At 40.6% G+C, this 23260-nt stretch overlaps 1 long non-coding RNA gene across 2 annotated transcripts; it reads right to left on the bottom strand.

The window, feature by feature from the left end:
- Positions 1-5968: 5968 nt before the first annotated feature.
- On the bottom strand, positions 5969-12758 carry LOC116062931. 2 transcript variants are annotated; one of them, XR_004895031.1, is made up of 4 exons: positions 12512-12758; positions 10247-10384; positions 8277-9184; positions 5969-6016 (listed from the first exon to the last, which is right to left on the bottom strand). It is a non-coding gene; the product is annotated as an uncharacterized LOC116062931 (long non-coding RNA). The 2 variants fall into 2 exon arrangements; XR_004108143.2 differs by lacking the exon at positions 5969-6016 and having other exon boundaries at positions 7661-9184.
- Positions 12759-23260: the final 10502 nt, after the last annotated feature.

Below are 23260 nucleotides of genomic sequence, written 5' to 3'. Positions count from 1 at the left end.
GTTTGGAATAACGCCGTTTAAAAGAACGGCGTTAGGTAACAACGTTATTTTTTCAGTAACGGGGTAATCTAACGAATTACTTTTCCCGTCGTTACAACGCCGTTAACGTTACTGGACGTTAAATGCGGTGCGTTACTATGCATTGATTGAATAACTGTATAATCCGAACCAAAGAATTTCTAATATGGGAAGAAGTTCCACTCTCTCGTTACTTCCGGCTTCTGAACTGGTTGCAGTTCCACCAGAGTTCCATATAGGGGGCGCTCACAGGCCAGTGCAGAATGAATGGGACTCTATGGAGCTATACCCCTCAAAATCCACTTTTCTCAGGATATAATTTTTTGTCTAGTAATTTGAATGTTGCATTTGAAAGGGGAGGCTAAGAAAATACACACTGCTGGGTGTTAGATTTTTTTAAAGTGGCTTTTTTGTTCTAAAAAGCCTTTTAAAATGTCAATGACGTCATACACATATATGGCCAGAGATTCTGCTTTACGGCAAGCTCTGAGTCGCTTCCTTTTTTCTCTCGAGGCATCGACAACACAGCTGACAGATTAGACTCTCCCTGTCAATACACATGCTAGAAAGAGGTTTGCTAATGTTTTAAAGACCACACCGAAATATTCACTCTGACATTCTGGTTCTGCTTCGGATGCCGTCAAGCGGGATCTCCGATCGTAATCTGTCCTTCACTGACCAATCAGCATTCATTAGCAGAATGCTAGCGTGTTATGGGCAACAACGACTCAACCTGTAACAAATCGAAAGGGCATAAGTACTCGTTCATTCAACTTTCGACCTATAATCCATGTTGAACTTGCAAAAACTACAATCAAATCTGAGATTTCTCATCGACAATCAGGCGAAAGAGACAAATTTAGCCGTCTAGCTCCATAGGGTCCCATTCATTTTGCACTGGACCGTGATCACCCCCAGTGGAACTCTGGTGGAACTGCAACCAAAGTAGGTACAATGGGGCTTAATAGGGAGTGGAACGGCTTTCCATAGACGGGCTTTGTCCGAACGCACCCCTGGCTCACAGCTAGTGAGGAGGTGGGTTAATAACGAGGTAAGCGATTATGATTGGCTAAGGCAGAGTCATGTTTCATGGCAGCCAATCAGAGCCAGTGTTTTTACACACATGCCAGCACACGCCACACACACACACACACACAACAGCTAAACAGAGATTCGATGAAGCAGCAGAGATGGCGAGTCAGGAGCAATCCGATGAAAAGTTGGCATTTTCAAGGTAGAGATATAAGCACTACTTCAAATTCATTGTGGTCAAAGGCAAGAACGTGCATGTAATGTGTACATTATGTCCAGGAGCGAAGACTTTGTCGACATCCGTTGTAAACAACTCTAATTTAATGAAGCTCTGTCTGTCTGTCTCACAACGACACACGCATCTACAAAGCTATGGCCAAAAACACCGATACCTCCACCACAGAGGATAGCTCGCCATCCACTAGCAAAGAAGGACTCGGAGCAAAGTCCTCCAAGCAGCAAAAGCTAGATCTTTCTGCCTCACAACAAAAAAACTGCTCAAACAAAATCCAAATTCTTTGACATATAGCAACTTTTTTTTTTAACAGTAACGCAAATAGTTACTTTCCCTGGTAACGAGTTACTTTTATCATAGAGTAATTCAGTTACTAACTCAGTTACTTTTTGGAACAAGTAGTGAGTAACTATAACTAATTACTTTTTTAAAGTAACGTTCCCAACACTGGAAATAAATCAAGGGATTTTATTAACAGTTATCATGTTTGTAAACCTATTGCGATTCCTCCTACAACTTCATCTCTAGTGTAACTCTGAACCTATCACTACAAAGAAAACCATAAATTAAAAAGGGATATGTTGAAAGTACTTCTTAAACGATTAAATAATAAAGCAGCAGTGAAAGAAGGCCACACACTTGCCGACAGCCTAAAAGCCGTTTTACAGTAGCCGCAGCCGAGCTCGCGCGCGCAAGTGTGACATCAAAATGACGTAGATCTCGCTGGCGCGCCAGGATTTTCAGTGCGCGACCAGAGCGTGCGCACCACTCTATTTTTTTCAGCGGCGCGCGACAAAGCGGAAACAGGAAGCATGAACGAGCTCCTGGGCAACCTGATGCCAGGACTCTCAGAGTGACTGCAAGTCTCTATTGTAAACTGTTTAACTTTTGCTTCTTCTTCTAGTCCGTAGAAATAGCAAAGTCTGTAGCCTTTCCTCATTAGCGCCACCTCTGATCAGGCGAAGACTGCAACTAGTGTCGCGACCACCACGTGCGAGTATAAATACTTAGGGCGCTCCCATGACGTCACATTTGCGCGCGCCAGGTTGGGAACGGCTAATGTACTGAACGTTTAAGGCTATGTTTAGGCGGAAACGATCTGAAGAGAAAACGCAAAAGTGGCGTCACGTTCTCACTTTTTATTCTGCGTTTAGACAAGCGTTTTGGGGGGGAAATTTGCGTGCATATGGTGACGCAAAAGTGTGTGAAATTCGATGTAGTATGCACACCAGGCGGCTAGGTGGTAGTGTGAAGCACTGCCACACAACACCACCAAGTCCGCGCGCCTGCGTAGAACCTTCCTTCTACTTCTCTCCTACAAGCGCGAAACCAAAACATGGCGAAGCGAACAACAAAAGCTGACAATTTTGTCTGGACAGACGAGGAGGTGGAGTTATTGGACCAAAAAACCTTAGATTACAAAGCCACAAAGGCACAACAGGGCGTGGACTGGGAGTCCAGCCAGTCAAAATATATAGACATATGGACCGAATTTCTTCAGCAGTATCCTGTACCTGCAGGGACGTCATATCCACACGAGAAAGACGCTATCTGTAAAAGTCAGATATCATCAAAGCTGAAAGCAATCCGGACCAAGTATAGGCAGGCTGTGGATACCCAACGGCGGAGTGGCCATGGGCGAGTAATCACTCTATATTTTGATTTATGTAACGAAATATGGGGTGGGTCAGCAGACTTTTGCATTTTTACCCTTTAGACGGGAACGCAATGGTGGAGCGTTTTTTAAGCCCCAAAAACGCCATCGCCGTCTAAACAAAAGGCACATCTGATAAAATATTTTGTTGTTTTCACCCGCGAGCGTTGTCATGTAAACAGGGCCTTAGAAATATCTTCAGCCGTGAAAGACGAAATGTTGGCATTGTTAGGGGCAGATTTCCTACAATACTGCTTGGATTAAATTCCACTGCCTCCACCTCAACTCATCACTGGTAGTGCAATACAATAAAACACAAACTCCTAGACTCATTGTCATAGTAACATTTGTAAAATGTTGGTTCAAAAAGGGCCCCTTTGAGCTTTTCTTGCAAAATAAGCAACATGAAACTGGATGTCATCTTCTGAATGCACAATAAGACACCGAAGTATTGGTTGACAATGTGTTAAAACTTAACACTGCATCTTCTACACATGCTAATGATCAGCATTCTTTCCAAAAATTGCTATTCAGCATTTGGGAATATAACTCTTCATTTCCTTGTGCAGTCTGGACACCATGAGATCTCTGAAGAGTATCAGTTTCCTTTGTATTTTTCATGTCTTATCATAATTGAACTCTCAGCAGTGATTTCTACGACAGACTAAGTCATCTTAAGTCAAACTGTAAGATGTTGCAGCTTTTGAAGGGAAAGTGGCAACTAGCTCCTCTTTCATCCTGAAAGATTCCTGCATTTATCACTTAAATCTGTCTTTAAATCACTGCCAAAAGCACACAAGATCTTCACATGTGGGTTCAGTGGGTTCATGACATGATCAGAGTCTATCACAGTGTAAGTTCACCTTGTGAACTCTTGATTTTCCAGTTAAATGCCCCTTGTTTCTTTCAATTTTGAAAAAAAGGACACTGTATAGCAACATCACACATGCAGCATATTCTATGCCTGCTATTCCCAAACTCTGTGACCAAGGGATGAGGACTGCTGTAGACAATTTCAGACATTTTACCCATGCAATACGAAGGGATTGGGTTTCCAAATTAGGAACAACAATATTGATATACTGACAAACGCAACCACTAATATTACTAAAAACAGGGAATGGAAACAATTCCCTACTGGTGAAAGTAAGATTGTGTAAATTAAAAACAAGGCCAGTGGGAACTACAACCAAACATAATAGAAAGGACACTGAGTGAAATAAAAGCTGCTAGTCAGGCGGGAGGGTCGCTGACTACCAAGCTGGGGAAATTTAGTGGAAGACCCACTCTGGGCCAATGCAAAAGGTAGTTTAAATTACACACAAAACTAAAAAAATAAAGTGCAAGGTGCAAACACAGCAAACAACACTCAACCATTCAATAAAAGGAGTAGTCACGCTACCTATTAGGCTCCGGCTTAAACAGGCCTCCGACCCCCCCTTATTTGTAAAAGTTCCAGCCTAAAACATGGATGGGTAGATGGGAGATTAGACACTAAGTACTAAAAGACCCTCTGGTAAACTAACACAGAAGTAAAATACATAAAAATAACACCTAGGCAAAACAGCAGTAGCACTGCAAGAAAACAAAACAGTTGCAGTGACCAAAAGCACTCTATGTGTGTTAAAAGAGGGTCTTATAGTCTATATCAACGACGCTCCACTTCTGGGATTGCTCCGTTGCCGACGGAAATTCTGCCAGATTTCACTCATTTAGGCCGGTTATCTGTTGCCTTGAACTTTCTTTGTGTTGGCATTTTAAACTCCAGTGGATTTCTGAGGACTATGGTTAACTGCTCCTCAGATCTCTGCAGGGTAAATCCAGACAGCTAGCTAGACTATCTGTCCAATCTGAGTTTTCTGTTGCACGACTAAAACAACCTTTGAACGTACACGTTCCACCAAAACAAGTTCCTTCCCAAGGCTATTTTGCAGAGCCGCCATTGCGCCGTATGGCAGCTCTCTGAAGCTGTACTTAGTCACAGTGGAGCTTTGAGATAAATGCTAAAGTCAGCATGATACATGCAACATGCTCACAATGACAATGCTAACATGCTGATCTTTAACAGGTATGATATTTACCATGTTCATCATTTTAGATTTAGAGTGTTGCCATGCTAACATTTGCTAAGTCCAGCTGAAGAGAGAAAGTCAGTTTTGCAGGTATTTGATCAGAGGATCGCCAACGTTTTTACAAAACACCCATGAGGGGGGAGACCAATGTCTGTACCAAATTTCATGGCAATTCATCCAATAGCTGACGAGACATTTCACTCAAAATCACCAATGTGAACCTTACGGTGTCACTAAAAGTCAGGGACTCACATTATTAGGATTAATCGTCTGGGAACCATGAATGTCTGTTCAAAATTTCATGGCAATCCATCAGGTAGTTGTTGAGATATTTGAGTCTGACCAACTGTCTGAAAGGCCAACAAGTCCTGAAGCCACTGTGGGCAAGAAGGGCCAAAAAGTGACTAAAAATAAACTCTAGAAAATGAAAAAAACAAAACATATGTATATTTGTGTATGTATGTATGTATGAATGCGTGTGAGGTGGTTGGGGCAGATGTCAGTTATGTGTGTTTGTCAGAGAAAGCTTTGTTTCTGGGCGTGTTTGATTTCAAAGCACTGCAAATGAAACCTAAAACTCTGAAAAAGCTGACAAAACATAGCGATCCCAGGTGGTTAATGGGCTGGGAGAAATGACCAGTTGACCAGCATCATAGGCGACCCCGTTCGTATGTGCCCTCTCCGTCAGCCGACCCCCATCTGCTAGATATTACACATAGAAACTCTTCTGTTCTGTTTGTCCAACATATTTAACAGGTGGGTGGTCTTGTGATAACTCAGCACGGGGCCTGCCGTGTCATTGAATGACATCTTACCTTGTGTTCTCTTCCTCACCATTACAACAGTCTTAAAGATGGGAGGCTTCAAGAGTGGAAAGTATGATGTCAGGCAGGCGATGACAACGTGCTCCCTACTGCATGATGCCACTTTGATGGCAGTCGCTGGAAGGATCTTTTCATCTTCTTTCAAACTACCACTGCGACTCTTTAATCACCCTGTCTTGCCCTGGAAGACACAAAAAGAAGAGCATGTCTGATTGAGAAAGAAATCTGCGCTCAGTGAGCCGACGTGAGAAAGTTCCAGGTGTCAGGGGTGAGAGGTTGAAGGTCCCGGTAGTGTGGGTGGTTCTGATGAAGCCCTGTTAGCAGTTAATGGGGGCTGAACAGACACACTGATCACCCCTTGTAATTTGCAGGGGGTTAATCGCTGAATATTCCCTTTGACAAGAGAGATTACACGCAGAGCCCAAAGCTGGACAATGGAGATTTGCCATGTAATGTCTCCACTATAGACTCAGGACACAAAAAAAGGGTGGATCAGACCGTAGGAGAGAGGATTTAGAGGAGGGGAAGGTGGTGGGGGGGGGGTGACACCAACCAAGAGGTACCACCTTTATGACAATGTGAAAATGGGAAGGGGGTGGGGCAGGGAGAAATTGCAGCACAAAGCTCAGCATCACATGGATCTGCACCATGTGTGCGGGGTATTATCATTGGCTCAAATGAAATAAGAATGCTCCGTTTACTTTTAGTTCCACAGAGAATTATCACCCACCTCTGCAGCTCATAGCTCTACAGATATGACATATTTTAACTCGTGGTTTTTCCGGCCCACAACTTGTTTTGGTTCGTTCACACCGCTCACATCAGCATCGTCAGGCAGCTGTTTACAGCAGAAAAGCTCAAAAAAGCCCACATATGTTACTGGAGACCAAAAACAGAGCAAAAAGGTGTGTGAATATTGGACTTACATCCACTAGGTTGTCACAAACACAACTCTAAATGAATGCTAATGTTACTTCCAATATGCTAGATGTGTAAATAGGCAGCTGTTTACTAACATGTATCAACTTAATAGGGTGATATGTCGGAGTTTTGTTTATGGCTTCTTCGGGGGTTTTTCTGCCCCAAGTGCCCAAAACAATCTGTCAATACAGCTTTAAGATTAAAAGAATAAAGCTTTTTAGGATTGTTCACATTTTCACAAAATAATCTTTTGCTTTTTAAGTGTCTATCAAACACTTGCTCCACAAATGTAATTTGGGCTCTATAAGGAAAATCCTGAGGGGAGGATTGAGGTCTCAATGCATCAAGCACATGGAGGTAGAACTCGCTTTAGTGGTTTTCAGTGACATAGATGACTTTTACAGAGGCAAAATGATTCCACACAAAAAGAAGCATACTCTGTCAATGTACCATATACTTACCTCGGTGGTCCATGTTATGTACATTATATTAGTCTATATTATAATGTGACCAAATGTAGTATGAGGTTTGGGTATGTCATGATGATCAGCTTCAGATTCAGCCATTAAATCACATATGAGCTAATCATGCCGTCTTTCTTGTATTCCTGAGAAAGGCTCATTGATTTGAACATTTTATATGTGATTTTACATATATTTGCCGTATTGAGATAAATATATTGATAGCAGAAAATGTTCTTATTAGTAGGCTACTGTGATGATTTCAACCATATTGTGCACATTAAGGCCAGGTCACACCAGAAAGACACACAGCAAAATGTATCCACACGTTTTTGCTTAATCGGCCTTGCTAGAGGCTTGGTGATGTAGTGAGTACTTGCAGATAGGCTATGTTTAGTGAAGTACTGTAGCTGGTGAACTAATGGCTAACACGCTAGCAGTTTATTGCCCCTGGCATTTTTTTTTCTTCAGAATTGTACGTCATTTTATTCAATAAAGACGAAGAGGAGAACTCTTTCTGAGCTAGCGGACATGCTAACTGTCAGTTAGCAAGCTAATTAGCTCAGTCGTTTATGAGACAATAAATTCACACAATTTATTCAATTAAGGGACATATTTATACCATTGACTTTGGTCTAAACCTTGTCTCTTTTATAGTGCAGGTTATCCTAAAAGTGATCATCCAGCGCACGTGCTAACACGTTACGATAGCTTCCTACATTTTTGATTCTCTGGCTCTCTGTTCTCTAAAAGGTCAGCCCTCTCAAGACGGCTTGCTATTATGGTGCAAAGTTAATCTTGACGCAAATAATTTGCATGGATGAGATCATTTTATTGAAATTTCACCACAAAATGTAGCTGTTTTAAATGCTAGTTGGCTCAGGCCTTGAAGACGTATGAACAGTCTCAGCAGGGAGCATTTCCAGGAAAGTGAGGGTTGAAATGTAACAGGTCAGGCAGAAGGAGGTTAAGCCAGACGCCATAGTCTTCTGAATCAGAGGAAATGGAAATGCAAACCAGTAACTTTAGTTGTCTCTTGTTCTGTGTTCTCTTATTTACTGTTACTTGTTGTCTAATCTTTTGTTTTCTTCCTCCTCTTAACTTCCCTTGTGTCAGTCACATTTGAGGCGTGTGGCTTCTTGTTTTGCAAAAACATCCTTTGGCTTCGGCATGGATGTTGAAACCAAAGGATGCATGCAACATGTTGTTCAAGTCTGCGAAAACGGACAGGGATTTTAGTTTTTCTTTTTTTCCCTCTTTGCCGTCTTTTGGAAGCCTGCGAGGACCACCAAAGATGTTGTGCTTCAAACTCAAATTAATTACAATCTTGAGGATGATCCAATTCATCTCACACCAACTGCGTGTTTCTGTTCCTCCATTCACGTCTGTGCACTTCCTCTCAAGCACTATTTCACATATCTTCACATGCACTTAAAAAAGAGCTTGAATCCCAAAGGCTCAGTGACAGTCATGGGAATCTGAGGCTGCACATCGAACGTAAACTCCCAGTGGCAGTCTGATGAGAGTCCTCCGGCTCTGAATATGTACAGTATAATTTGTAAAGTTGTGGGCCGTGTCACTTCAGAGGAAATGTTACTCAGTCTCACGCACAGTTTCAGGGTAGAAAGCTGATACATGAGGTGCCGGGAGGCAGGAGAGGGGGTACGTATACTAAAGACATAAGGTGAAGATCCTGTGCCTTGATTTAACAGTTGAAGTTTTGAAAGCCCAGTGCATATAAAAGCCTGCCATCAACACATATAATCTCTTAGCTGAGCCCATTGAAAGCTGGGTCCCAGGGGTTAATTCTCCCATCACTCCATGTTTGAATCAACTCCTGACTCACATTGAGATGAAAGCCACAGAGTCCCAGGACCGAGCCTGGACTCCGAAGGCCCGCTGATTCTGGACGACTGGAGCGGATTATTGCATGTTCGTCTCGTCGGACCTCCATCGGGACAGGGAAACTGAAAAGAAAAACAATAATTAGAGATAATTGCTTGTGTCCAAACACGGGCGTTAAAGCCCTCCTCCCTCCCATCCCCTTTCGTAGTATGTGAGGTGGAATGAAAGGGACACCCCCCTGTTTTGACAGCTGGGCAGGCGAACATAATTTGTGACAGCTGAACTGAAACGTCTTTAACCGCAGGGACGGACACAGAGAGAGAGCAAGATTTGGGCTGACTGAGAGAGAAATGGCGAGAGAAAGGAAAGGAAGATCAGAAGGAGAGGTCCTGCCAAAATGAAAGGAAGAAGATGTCAAAGAAAAAGAGACAGAGGAGAATTGGGGAAAAGTGATTGCCGTGTTGACGGGTGGGATTTCAGCAGAAAGGAACGAGGGAGGTTTAAAGGGGGGAAATTAGTCACACACCATAAATTTTGAAGAGAGGTAGAATTTAAAATAACCCACAAAAAAGACTGGACAAGAGACAGCTTAACATGAAATGCATGCAAGTGGAAATGAGGAGAATATTTCAACAACAGAGCTCGGCTGAACATGGTGTCATGCCAGGTTTGACACATTGGGTTAATTTGCTGCTCCCTGCAGGTGACCCTTGAACTTTGGGGACACAGGGTCAAATTGAACTCAAAGTGAGACAGCCAAAATCATGTTAGTCTGAGGAGCGGGGTCATGGGTCAGCTCTGAGATTCTCAGTATATAGGCCAAAACAAGGACCATATGTGGACTGAAACACATTTGAAACAAAAATAAGTCATGATTTTCCGTCCTCCTCACTTTTCTTTTTTTTTTCCTCCCTCTATACGCCTCTCCTCTCGCCCCGATACATCTCGACCCACCGCAGACTTTCTGCCCTAATTCAATAAAGTCGCAAATACCACCATTAACAGCAAATTGACATAATGTTGGCCGCATGCCCTTTAAATTGTCAGTGACAGAAGTTTTCCCAGAGGTGAAATATTAATACAAACACAGGATTTCTTTCCCCAAAATACCCAGCTCCCAAATTCTCCCATGTTTACTTTTCTCCATGCTCCTAATTTCTGTGAGTGTGAAATGTTATACTTACTGTTGCATTCACTGACAGTGGAGGAATGGAAACCTGGGAGCTGGGAAGGTAATCCTTATGGGGCATCGCTCAGCCAAATAAGTAAGTCTCTGTCCTTTCAGTTTCACTTCATAGAAGCCGGAAAGCTCCTTTAACCATCTGGGGAGTTTGAGTAAATCACTGATTAATCACCACTCAGACAGTAAATAAACCGACCATTAATAATTGCTCACTATTTGCTCTGTATTGCTGTTTCTTTCACTGCACCATCAAATAGAAATGACTGAGATGTGATTTTTTTTTTACCACCAAAAAATACATTCAAATATATTCAATATCACATTATTATATTAAAACAATCTTTGCAGTGTGTCAGGCTGAGCACAAGGGTATCCACTCGGTAATTAGTGAGAAAACATGAGCACAAGGTTCATGTAAGAAGGAGGTTGTGAGGATTAATGCTGTCCTTTTTGTAATTCGTCAGCAGGTTCAAAATTTAAAGTCATATTACATTTGATACAACACATTTGTTTCTTATAAATGGGTCTGTTATGAATTTCTTTATCGTGATGTTCATTTCAGTATTTATATTATTAATGTATCTATTGCAATATAAGTTAAAATAAGATAAGACTTGAATTAATCCCCGGGGGGATTTCAATTGTTACAACAACATACAGTAGAGACAAGCTAAGAGACAATACATGATAAAAAAGAAATTAGAAAGATTACATTAAAAAAAGATGTACCTATAAATATTTACATTACTTAAAGTTTTGACTACAAAAGTGGCATCCTAGTTTTTCCATTTGCTTTTTGTTGGTTTTTATTCGTTTGCCTTGTACACTCTGTGACTTGGATAAGATTTATTTTTTTAAAAGCTCTTTAGTTTTATTTTTCGTGTTCTATTACGCAACCCTGAAAGCTCACTGTGTGATTCAAACATATTTTTGACACACGAGAACTTGTCTGCAATGAATCTACTATATAATATCCCATATTTAAAGCCTCGTACTTGTTAAAGTAATATACCATTCTGATGAGAACTAAAGCCCCTTATCATATACAAAATGAAACTCTTTTTCCACATTACATGTCCTCCTGCGGTGTGACAAAGCACTGACCCTTACAGAAGGCACATGTCATTGCACTCAGAATACAGTTAAATCCACTGTGGTTGCCCTCATAACACATGGGCCTACTATGTGGTTGTTTCCAATAACGCGGCGGATGAAGCTGACCTTGCTGTGCTCTCCATGAATGAGCTGAACACCTGCTCCTTGAGAGGCAGCCTGAGGTGAGATGGAGAGGGAGTTTAGCCGTAAAAAAATGTGGCCGGGTTAGCTCAGTTGGTAGAGTAGGCGCACATAGAGGTGTATGCCTTGACGCAGAAGGTCCAGGTAAGGGTTTGAGTCCAACCTGTGACAATTTCCTCTAGGACTATCTGTCCTATCCATTAAAGGCGGAAATGCCCAAAAAAAAATCTTTAAAAACAAAAATGTACAGGGAAAGTTATCAGAGAGGGGGGGGAGATTACTTTATCTTACAGTTGTTGGCTTACAGTCAATAAAAAAAAGAAAAATGTGTTAATTGTAGCTGATAGCCACATTAGCTCTGGAAAACAGGGACAGTCATCTCAGCCTCTATCTGAAAAAGTGTGTGAGTGTGTGAGAAAGAGACTCGTGTGAAAAAAAAGTGTGTTTGTGTGTGTTTTCCATGCAAGTGAGCGGATATTTGCATATGTGAGCGTGTCTCCAAGTAACTACACGTACCTGTGAGTTTGCTTGTGCATATGGTGTGTGTTAGAGAGAAGTGAAATTGTGTTCTTCCGTGTGTTTGTGTGTGTGTGTGTGTGTGTGTGGTGTTCCATATGAGGATGAGTATGTAAATGGATTATTATGCTAAGGAGGTCTGCAAATCATTTCCTGTGGGCTGACCATTTATCCAATCCCCTTGAGGTTTAGACATTGCAAACGTGTCTGCTTGTGTGTGCGCGTGCGTGCGTGCGTGTGTGTGTGTAAGGAAGCTAGAAGAAGGGAGACAAAAATGCAAAATTGAACCTGCATTTTAAGCATACAAAATGCTGACAATTTGCAATGTTTCACCACAAGAAGTTGCACAATAACAAATGTGAGGACTTTAATCTGAAAGTGACCAGTCCAATCAATTTCACAGTGTCTGTACATAAACAGTGAAAAAAAACACTGAATGCATGTGTGTGCAGTGTGAGTCTCTGGGTGCATGTGAGTTCACACTGCATGTGCGTCTGCGACCAGTAAACTATACCTTTCATGCACAGGCACAGACCTGCTCGCTGGGTGGTGACACTGCTGGCGAGCGAACTAAAAACTGCAAACGACAAAAGCTGGAACAACAGGAAGATAATTCAGATTTGATTGGTTTCACGTGTTCTTCATAAACAACAAAGTTTTCCTGTGCCTCCAGCGTGTTTTCCTGCAAACATGGAATCCATTTGTCCCTCGTCTTCCTGCCCTGTAGTTGCACAGGCTCATACGTAGTAACACGCACGCACACACGCGCGCGCACACACACACACACACACACACACACACACACACACACACACAGTGAAATGAAAGCAGGCACACAGAGCGAGCCCACCACTGTGGCACTGGGATCTTTTGATATACGGTCAGGAACTTATTTTCAAAACAGCCACTTTCAGCTGCTAAAAATAATCACGATCGAGGGACTCGGAGAGGAATATGTGAATGAGGCTCGCCAGGTCTGCCTTTCCCGTCAAAATAATGTCCTAACAGAACCCTGTGTCCTTCAATGTCATTTTAGTGGAGAGTTTTCCTTGGCTACTGCCAAATCCACGCGTGCATGTGACATTTAAAGGGTTGATCCACTCAAATACAAGAAAACATGTTCTTTTCTAGCTCAGGTGTCAAGTCATGAGGAAAGTTTTTTTTTTTTTTTTTTTTTTGATATTTGTCTCTGAGAGTAAATGAAGCGTTGTTTGTGGTACTCACATTAGTAAAAAATAATAATAATAATAATAATAATAATAATAACAAAAAATGTAACAGCAACTTTTTTTTTCTCCAGAAAGTTTTTTTTTTGATAATACACAATTTGTCAAGTTTTCCACAGAGACCTTTTCCTTCAAGAAATGGTTCTCAACCAGGGGGTCGGGACCCCTACGAAGGGTCACGAGATGGTCATACCAGCTACAACATTTTAAAAAAACAACAACCCATAAATGAATAAATTCAGATATACAAATCCATGTTTATTTTCCATACTTTTCTGCAGTCTTTGCTTCTTTTTTTGAAAGCAAAAACTGAAAAGTTTTACCTCTTTAAGCCTCTTACAAATCTTCAAATGAAACAATCTGAAAAGAGATATTGATTTAGACAGAACTGATCACAGTGTATATAGGCTATACATGCAACCTGTGACAAGATGTCACAAGCACTTTGTATTATGGGCTCTAAAACCCGGTTGGGAACCACTGCCTGAGTGAGTAGTGAGTAAAAACATGTCTTTTTGTAATTAGGGTAAACCAACCCTTTAACGTAAGCTTACATAATGCAAAAAAATGCATTGCTTGGTGCTGATAATTCACTAAATAAGGCAGTATAGGTTCATTAGCAATTACAAAGGTTTAAAACTCTCCTGTTCAACTCCTTAACAGAGAACACGACGTAACGTATTTTGTGTCTATCCTTAATTTATTCCCTTATAATGCCCATATTTATGCTGTCTTTTTTTTTAAATTGATCCTTGCACTGCTATAGTTTTTACAGTGGTACTCATAAGTTTATGAACCCATGCTAAAGTTGGTCTTCCAAAGACCAAGGGAACTTTATCAGGATGCATAGTATCCTGGATCCATGAAATAACTGGCCTTTAAAAATATATATATGTATATATAATCTGCCTGCCTTTATGGGAATTTAACATAGGGGTAAGGAAGAAGATTTATTTATTTACGATACATTATTCATTCACAAAGAAAATTGGTGTCCTTAAAGGTTGGATTTTTCCTCATTTCTTTAATTAAGGCATTAATATCAATTTCCAAAAGATGATTTTTTTTATTCCTCTTTTTAGTCAACTTTAGCATGGGTTCATAAACTTATGAGCACCACTGTGTATTACTATGTCTTGCATTGCCACCGTGACACACACTCTCATAGAGCACCTTACTTTTTATTTAGTATCTTTTCTTTTATTGTCCATATTATTCTTGTGGATGTATTATTTTATCATCCTGTGTATGATGTATGTGTATGTTGTGTGTGATGTCTTTAAGCTACTGGGACCTTGAATTTCCCCTTGGGGATCAATAAAGGATCTATTTATCTATCTATATATCTAACTAAGCAGAAGCCTGCTAGTGGAGCAGTCATTTAAAACTAATGCTCTGCAGCCAAACATGGAACAAACTTTCCTTTAATTTTTAGCTGAGAAAGTTTCAACATTTTGTGGAAATGTGAATAACAGATGAGCATACAATATTTCTCTTTAAAGCAATAGTGCAGGCATAAAGAATCATGGAGTATTTGGAATTTCACTCAGTGTGAACAAGATGATCAGTCAGACAGTGTGACATAAATGACATGATTTGATGCACCTTGAAGCCAAGTAAGATGGAACAAAAGGTGAAAAAGTGCATGTCGAAAGGTTAAATGAATACTTCTGTGTATGTTAATTAAAAGGTTGGACTGCTGCTGCAACAAAACTGACTCTAAACCTTTTTCTTTGTAAGTTTTTCCACACTGTCATAATGTGTTGTATATTTTTGTCAGTCAAAACAAAGAGCTTTGTTGAGTGCAGTGTTACAACAGAATATCTTGACACAATGAGCTCAAGTTGCAGTTTAAACACCAACTTCAGCTGTTAGTGAGCTGTAGAGACCGAGCCTTCTCGGTCTTATTAGCATGCAGCATATGGGAGGAAGGTGGCGTAACAATGCAAACACAATGGGCTCGGTCCACTCACTGCCAGCACGCAGAGCAAGGTCAGCACTAATTACCTAAGTCTAATCGTGATTTCCAGGGATTATCTGACCCCTTTGGTATTTTTGATTTCAAAAGGAAAATGCCATCTCAGATGTAGTTTCCAAATCTGTCCACAAATGTTTAGCTGGGAGCACATGTGGTTCAGTGAGAGGGCCTCCAGCTCAGGCCCTCCTGCACAATCAAACCACTTTAGTGGCTTCACAATGCACGCTCATCCTGGAAAAAACACGTGACAAAAAAACACAGACTGAGAGAGAAAGACTTGGTCCAGTCCAGCAGAGATGCAGAAAGAAAGAAGGAACACCTGTTGCCCTCACAGAGAGCTTTAATGTAATAGAGTAAACTTTATGAACTCTGTTTTTCATTTGCAGTATAGAGTTTATTATAGAAAGCAGCATCATGTATCAGGACATATTGTAGGCTTCCAAATAATTTCAACATTTCTTTTGTACATAATTGTAAATAATGCATTGTTGTTTTTCTTTAAAGGAGCTCCAGCTGGAAATAATAAAGTTTTTATTATTATTATTATTATTATTATTATTATTAACCGCATAATTACTGCTAATAACCTCATAACCTTAAAACTCATATCAGGACTCACGTTCTCGTGGGACTTTGTGGGCGACTATTTCCACTTTTTCTCCCGTTCTCTTTTATTTCGGAGTTGTTATCGTTCAACATGTTCCGTAATACTTTCATAAATCGTCTCCAATGCTCCAGAATGGTGAAATAATGGGCCCTGCTGTCGGCCACCCGCATTTTACTGTGCTGTAAAAATAATGAAAGTCATATTGCGCTGCGGTTTCAGATCTGCAGTCTAACGGCGCAAGTTTGAAGGAGGTCCTGAGATGTTTTCTAAATTGCTATGGATTTTCAATTTTTGGAAAGTTGTTTGGGAGTGCGCGTGCTTTTTGGAGCAAAGCCGGCAGTTAATTTAGGGGGGTTTGAGCAAGTGTTGGGGGGAAATATAGGCTATATATATATATATTATTTTATTTTTTTAAGTTATGGAGCTGTGTACAGTGACATGTCATCGTTCCTTCAAATAAAAAAAAGTTCATTAACTCGGTTAAAACATGTATTCCTGCTGCTGAGGTGCAGTTGTTTTTATTCGGGAAGCACCGATAATAACACAGAACACACCGACAAGCTTTTCTTTTCTTTTCTTTTTTTTTAATACAAAATATAGTCCCAAATGTCAAAGATATATTCGCGTCTGTTGTAAATATTAGATTTTTAATCTACATTAATGCCCGTCTTTTCTTGTAAAAAAAAAAAAAAACATTTGACACCACCCCACCCCCCACATACTTCCTTTGCAAATAATAATTATATAGGAAAAAGAGGAGAATATTTATTTTTTTTATCACTAGAAAAAGTTTTAACCAAATAAATAAACTTTTTTTTTTCTCCCAAAAGCTCCTGATTCGACCACAATTAAATTAGCAAACCATTTAATTTAATACCAATAATTTACCAATACATTCTAAAACATAGGTGTGATTGGGTTTCAGGATTATAATATCTTTGTTAACGGTGTTAACGGTGTTAACGTTGTTAACGGTGTTAACGGTGTTAACGGTGTTCAACGTTGAACACCAAAGCTGCATGCTGACGTGTTACTGTGCTTCATCTTCACACTGATGATTGGTTCATTTCTTTAGCCCAAAATATTATTGATTTGATTTCACGTGTCGATTTAAGATTGCCAACCACAGACCGTTTATTCGGGGAGTACGAGTACGAAACGAAGACTTTTTATAATTAGTTTATTCTTTATAAACAAAGTTTCAAGTAACAAAGTAAATTAGTTTCTGGCGAGTTTTTTCGTGTGGCAACTTTTTTACAAAAAAGGTCCTTACATGTGTTCTGTGAGACAAAAGACACATAAATAAGATTATAAAAAGTAAAAAAAATTTAAAAAAATTAAAATAAAAAAAGAATAAGTAGGCCTAAATAAATAAATAAGATAAAGTTGATTAAACTGGGGGATAAATAAAAGTTACGAATTTATGAATGAACAATACCAAATGTAATCTAATAAACGGTAGCTATGAACAGGAGAGTTTTAAACCCTGATTTAAAAGAGAAAATAATAAGTTTTATTCATTGTAAACGACACATATTTTGTAAATATTACAATCACCATTGTTCTTATTATTATGATTATTATGATTATTATTACTATTATTATGCATTATTATCCCGTACCTGACCTGACCCTGAGAGAAGGTGTGTTGATTTCCTCAGTGTTTCTGCCCCCGTGTGGTGCAGTGACACTTGTGTTTGTCCTGCAAACACAACCGACAGTAAACGCCTCACTAACCTATTAGAGAGTTGAAGGATCCTGCAGAGAAAAGGGGGAATAAACACGACATTCAACTTAATCCGAGTGGATTACTGGCCCAATTATGACCAATGACCAGTTATTATTATCAACACCATTAATATTAAAGACATATAATATAATAAGGACATATTGAGATTGGTTTAGGTTGAGGCGATCATCCTTTGACGTTCATCGTCTCTTTAAACAGCACACACAAACGTGAGGAAAACAGCCAACATGCTAACAATTACAATTAAATGAGCATTATGATTTTTTTTCCCCCTTCTAAAGTTAATGTTTCTACTTTTCTTAAAGTATCTCTGCTAAAGTGTCCCCATGTTTGTTTCAGGCAATAGTGGCTGTCCACATTCCCTCTGCTAACATTTAATGGGCATGTACTGTAGAGTGGTTTCTGCAGCTGAGAGACAACAAGCACTGGATAAATATGTGTGTGTGTGTGTGTGTGTGTGGGGGGGGGGGGGGTTATGCTGAGAATATAAATGTAGTATATCTCTTAGTTTCTAGAACCAGAGCCCTCAGATAGAGCCAAGTTTGTCCATAAATCTCCATTTGAAATGAGGTTTTCTTCCAAGGGAGCCTCATTTTAGTGGATTTTATGACTTCATACATAATTATGATGGTAAGTGTACATGATAACAGCTGTGAGAGGAAAGTGAAACCTATAAGCGAAGTTTGCTGTGGAATGAAAAAAAAAGTTTTTGTTCCGCAGGACCATTTTATCGAAGCAGTTTTAACATTTTAGCAAGAAAGAGGAAGAGCTCAGAAAGACACGACATTCTGAGCAAGTGTCAGGAGGAGCTGATGTCAGACTGTGGTGGAGGTGGAGGTGGAGGTGAACAGGTAGCATCGGTCTTGTCATCATCTGTCTTCTCAATCCTATAAGGAATTAAAGAACATATCTCAGGCAGGCTGGATAGAGAAGAGCTAAATGGCTCGTATCCATGTGTTTACAGGCTCAATTGGTTATGCTTAAAGCGCACGTTAGGAAGCCGATTGCCCTTAAAAAGAAAACAATGAGGCTGAGCAATTTCTCCCTCGATCATTCCTGTATTTGGCATTAACCCGTGGAAAGAGACTGAATCAGGTCAGAAGTTGTGACAACATAAGTGAGAGCTGGTGAGCAGAGCATGTGTTCGTATGATTAGGGCAGCAGTTTATAGTTATCCTAGGTTAAACTGTATTATTCCTGCTGTCTGCTTTTATTAAAGTGAATTACTTTCCTGGAAACCTGCTGGGAGTAATCGTCTCGAAACTATAAAAGAAAGTGAAAACTTGTAACTTTCCACTAATGGAATGCAGCTTTGGGTTTAGCAGAATCCTTGTCTGTCCAAGGATATTTGATTGGATTTTTTTTTTTTTTTTTTTTTTTAATAAATGGGATCGTGCAATTAGTGGAAAGAAACATTTCTTTTGTGACAATACACAATGTTATGTTTCCCCCCTCCAAACTTGGTTTAGGAACAGGTGTGAAAATATGATACTAAAAAAAACTCTACAAAGCATATATAACCTACACTGTAAAATGTTTTTGATATGATGTCATACCGTTGATTCAGCACAGCGCAGGCCACATGTTGAATATACGACTGAGCTAGAAAGACTGCAGTGAAAGTCAACACAGCTAAGGGTGATTAAATGAGAAGTTGGGAAGTTATTTTGGTCTCAATTGTTCTCATTTTATTGACAAAAGGCACATTTTATTTGATGAAAAGCCTAAGAGAGTGTTACACTGATTATCTCTTTTCAACATTTCTCCCCTCTTACAGTAACTAAACAGTTTTAGAGTGTTACTTTTTCCAAGTGACCAGAACTTACAGTATGTTACACATTGTAAAGTTTAGCCATTTATTTGAATCGATATCAGCGTGTTGACTGTCATAGAGAGATTCATTGCCGCCATACTTGGCTAAGAGACATAATTATTGACGGCCAAAAATACTTTGAGCCAAGTACAAAATGATCTTGTGGTTAATAAGAAATTAACCCGTGGCACACTCAATGTGAGAAGCTGTGAGTTTTAAACGCACTTAAATCTGACTGAAGATTGAAGATTAACCTTCTACCTCAGCTCATTGTGTCGGCATGGTGCATGAAGACCTGTACATGTGCCTGTCCTGTAAAACAGTTCATCAGCAACAACAGCACTGGGGACCCCAGCAGGAATTGTTTCTTAAAGGTTTGTGCTTCCTTAAAAGTTGAAGCAAAGTCTGTCATGCAAGCATTGTTCTCTGTGGTGTGCTTCTGTAGATTTCTTTATTTTTTTATTTCTTTAAGGGACAACGCACATTAATCAACATGAGTACAGAGTCCAACATGTAAATGTGCCAGATTTAGCCATGCAGGCTAATTTTCATCTGCAGTCCCTAGCAGGTTAACGGCTTAAAACAATAGATAGGCTACAACAATACAACAAATACACATAAAACAAGAAAGACATAGGCATAGACAAGTAAAATGACACAACCACTGTTCCAGATTATGACAACTGGCAGGTTGATGGCATGAGAAAAACATAACCCAAGTATCATACACAGGTAAAAGTGCATAGACACACATTAGAACGCATCAACAACACATAAGCACACACAGAGACACTAGGCTACTGTAGCGATAAAGACAAACACATTATTCTGGATTATGGCAGCATATTTGATTAGTCAATAACCAATGTTTTATGGATTTGGAGAAGGATTTGATAGATGTGATGTTCCGTAGTTTTTTTATGCTGTGAAAGCTACGTTATCCACACAGCACACAGCGTCATATGGAGGACAGGCTGCATGGACGCCATTCACAGACCCGCCAGGCTGGAAGTCAATGGCATGGCGTACGTCCTGGGTTATGAAGTTATACTGCGGTGGAATAAATAGCATTGCTGTGGCATTATGTACCACGACTGGTTGATTTATGCCGCTTAACCCGGGTCATCAGGTGGTCCACTCAGGGCTGCTCTAGGATTTCTAGCTCTGTTGGTGTCCCTAATTACAGGCCTTTGCACCACCAGGTCAGCCCAGAATCCTTGGTCCATGAGTCCCCTGGGTGTCAAATTCCAAGTGAGCCACACTGCCTCTCACAGTGAAGTCAAACTGAATCAACACTCAGTAACTTGGGTTTCCGGATAGCTCAGTTGGTAGAGTGGGTTCCCATATATAGAGGAGGTTTACTCCTCAACACAGTGGGCCTGGGTTCGACTCTGACCTGCAGCCCTTTGCTGCATGTCATTCCCCCTCTCTCTCTCCCCTTTAATTTCTTCAGCTGTGCTGTCAATAAAGGCCTAAAAATAATCTTTAAAAAAAAATCACTCAGTAACTAGAAAGACACTTACCGGTCAAGAGGACATGTTATCAGTTAACCTGACTGCACTTGAATTATTTTGGCAGGGGATAGGAACAGTGTACCTGAAACCAATAAACAATAATTGAATGATAAGAACATTGTGTACCAGTACCATTCTCCATTTGCAAATGGCAACTTTTTTTAGCATGTTTGCATGAACTCATGTGGACAGCTGTTGAATAATGGCTGCATGCACAAAGGAGTGTGGGTTGGTGAATTATGCCAGAAAGGTTTGTTTGAAGAAATTGTGGAACAATAGTAATGTAATTAACATACGCCTACACGATAAAACATAAGCGTGCCGTCAAATGATGGCACTACAATAAACTCCCTGTATGGTTCATATTTTAGTCAGGTATGAGACATGTCACCGGTCCCCAGTGAACACAACATGAGTATTAAGACCATGAGAGAACATTTGGTAGCGGCAGAAAAAGAAAAAGAAAGGGAGATTCCTGCACGCATGGAACGTGATCCGAAATCCACCTTGTCACATGTCATTTCACACACACACGTCTCCCATCTGCGCTGCTATGCATAACTTATCAGCGACAGCTCATGCTGCAATAGTTGAACAGATCAGCCTAGCATGTTAAGTGGAGGGGCTTAAAAACAGATCACGCTATACGTGTTACAGTCAGAGGCTAAATGAGCTGCACACAAAGTGAAACCCACACGTAACACGCAGTTGAAAGAGCCTTAACACTTCACACAGGGTGTCTGCTAAAGCTGCCTGTTCTTTCAGTGTATGGCAAGCCGTACTCTGTATTAGTTAATTCTCCTTTTATGGTTGTGTGACAAAGCTGAATTTCTATTAGACTTGCTAATCTATTCCTCCACAATAGTCTCATGTAATAGTAGCCTACTTAGTGTGTCTCCTCCATAGGCTGCAGCAGAGCAAACAGCTAGACATGTGTGTGCGCTACAGTAAAAAAACAACTATGTTCATGAATTTTTAATTCCGAATGCAAACACTGTGACATGCAAACATGTTTTCAGTTGAATTTCATAGCAGTCTGCTCTTCTCCCAGCGGACAGCTTGCATTTGCCTACATAAAAGCACATCCGCACTGTATTGCGTGTAACAAGCATGCCAATGCGGAAAGCAGGATCATATGCCGCTTATGGCAAAGCAAAACAAAAGGTCTTCAGAGGGAAACAAGCGAGTATCAAACACACAACGCCAGTGGCTGATCAAACCTAACCTGTGTTTCTGTATCTTTGAATGTGTCTGTCTGTCTGTCTGTCTGTCTGTCTGTCTGTCTGTCTGTCTTTATGTTTACCATAGCCTCAGCTCATTTCACTTGGCACTAATGAACAAAGGGACAGATAACTATACAAAGAATCCATACAAGTGCAGTGTTTAAAGAATCCCCCAGAATTGAAGCTGCACAGATTCTTTCAATTAGCCAACTCCAAATATTTATGGACTGAACATTTCCTCTCTGGAAAGAAGGAGAGTTCTGTGTGTGTGTGTGTGTGTGTGTGTGTGTGTGTGTGTGTGTGTGTGTGTGTGTGTGTGTGTGTGTGTGTGTGTGCGTGCGTGCGTGCGTGCGTGCGTGCGTGCGTGCGTGTGTGCGTGTGTGTGTGCGCGTGTGTGTGTCTCCTGTTGACACACACTGGGGTGTATTGATCCCCTGGGCTTATGCTTGTTTCACTTGATCTCTGCCAACACCCTTTAAAAGCACATCTGTCTAACTTCTATACAGCCTACAGTCACTTTTATCAGAAATAGTCACAGAGCAGCTACATGTCAAATGGCCAGTACAAGTACAGGTAGTGGACAAATATTCAGCAGTAAATAATGATGCCACTTCACAAATGTCACCCTTTAAAGGATATGATTTGGAGAATCCTAACTCTTAACACATCCCTCCATATCCTTCATGCACCAAAGCATCAAATTTGCACATTGGGCCACCCTTCTTTTCACCTGGTGGTGCCTGAAGATCGACGGTTGGCGACAGAGCTGGATACACCGCAAAAACCAGGGTGACGGACACTCACCGCCAACGGTCTCCCTGGTGTGTCAGGGCCTTTAGGTGTGTAGAAACCAAGACTTGTCTTCTCTTGTCTCTCCCTCCCTCTGTATGAATAAGAGATAAGGGCACTGTTCACCCCGTTCCCTCCATGTAAATGGTGCCATTGATTTTTCTCATTCTGAGTGAAGGCTGTCCTTGTCTCTCTCCTTCTGTGTGAACCAGTGTTGTAGTCAAGACCACCTAAACCGAGACCAAGTCATCACCAAGACCAATGTGTATCGAGACCGAGACAAGACCGAGACTTTGAGGGGTTGAGACCGAGTCAAGACCAAGACCAGACCATTGCGATAGAGTCCCACACTGCATGACACGA

The sequence above is a fragment of the Sander lucioperca genome, chromosome 14 (genome assembly GCF_008315115.2).
Source record: "Sander lucioperca isolate FBNREF2018 chromosome 14, SLUC_FBN_1.2, whole genome shotgun sequence".
Classification (NCBI taxonomy): Eukaryota; Metazoa; Chordata; class Actinopteri; order Perciformes; family Percidae; genus Sander; species Sander lucioperca.
The sequence above is the reverse complement of the archived record's forward strand: the minus strand, read 5'-3'. Positions and strand labels throughout refer to the sequence as shown.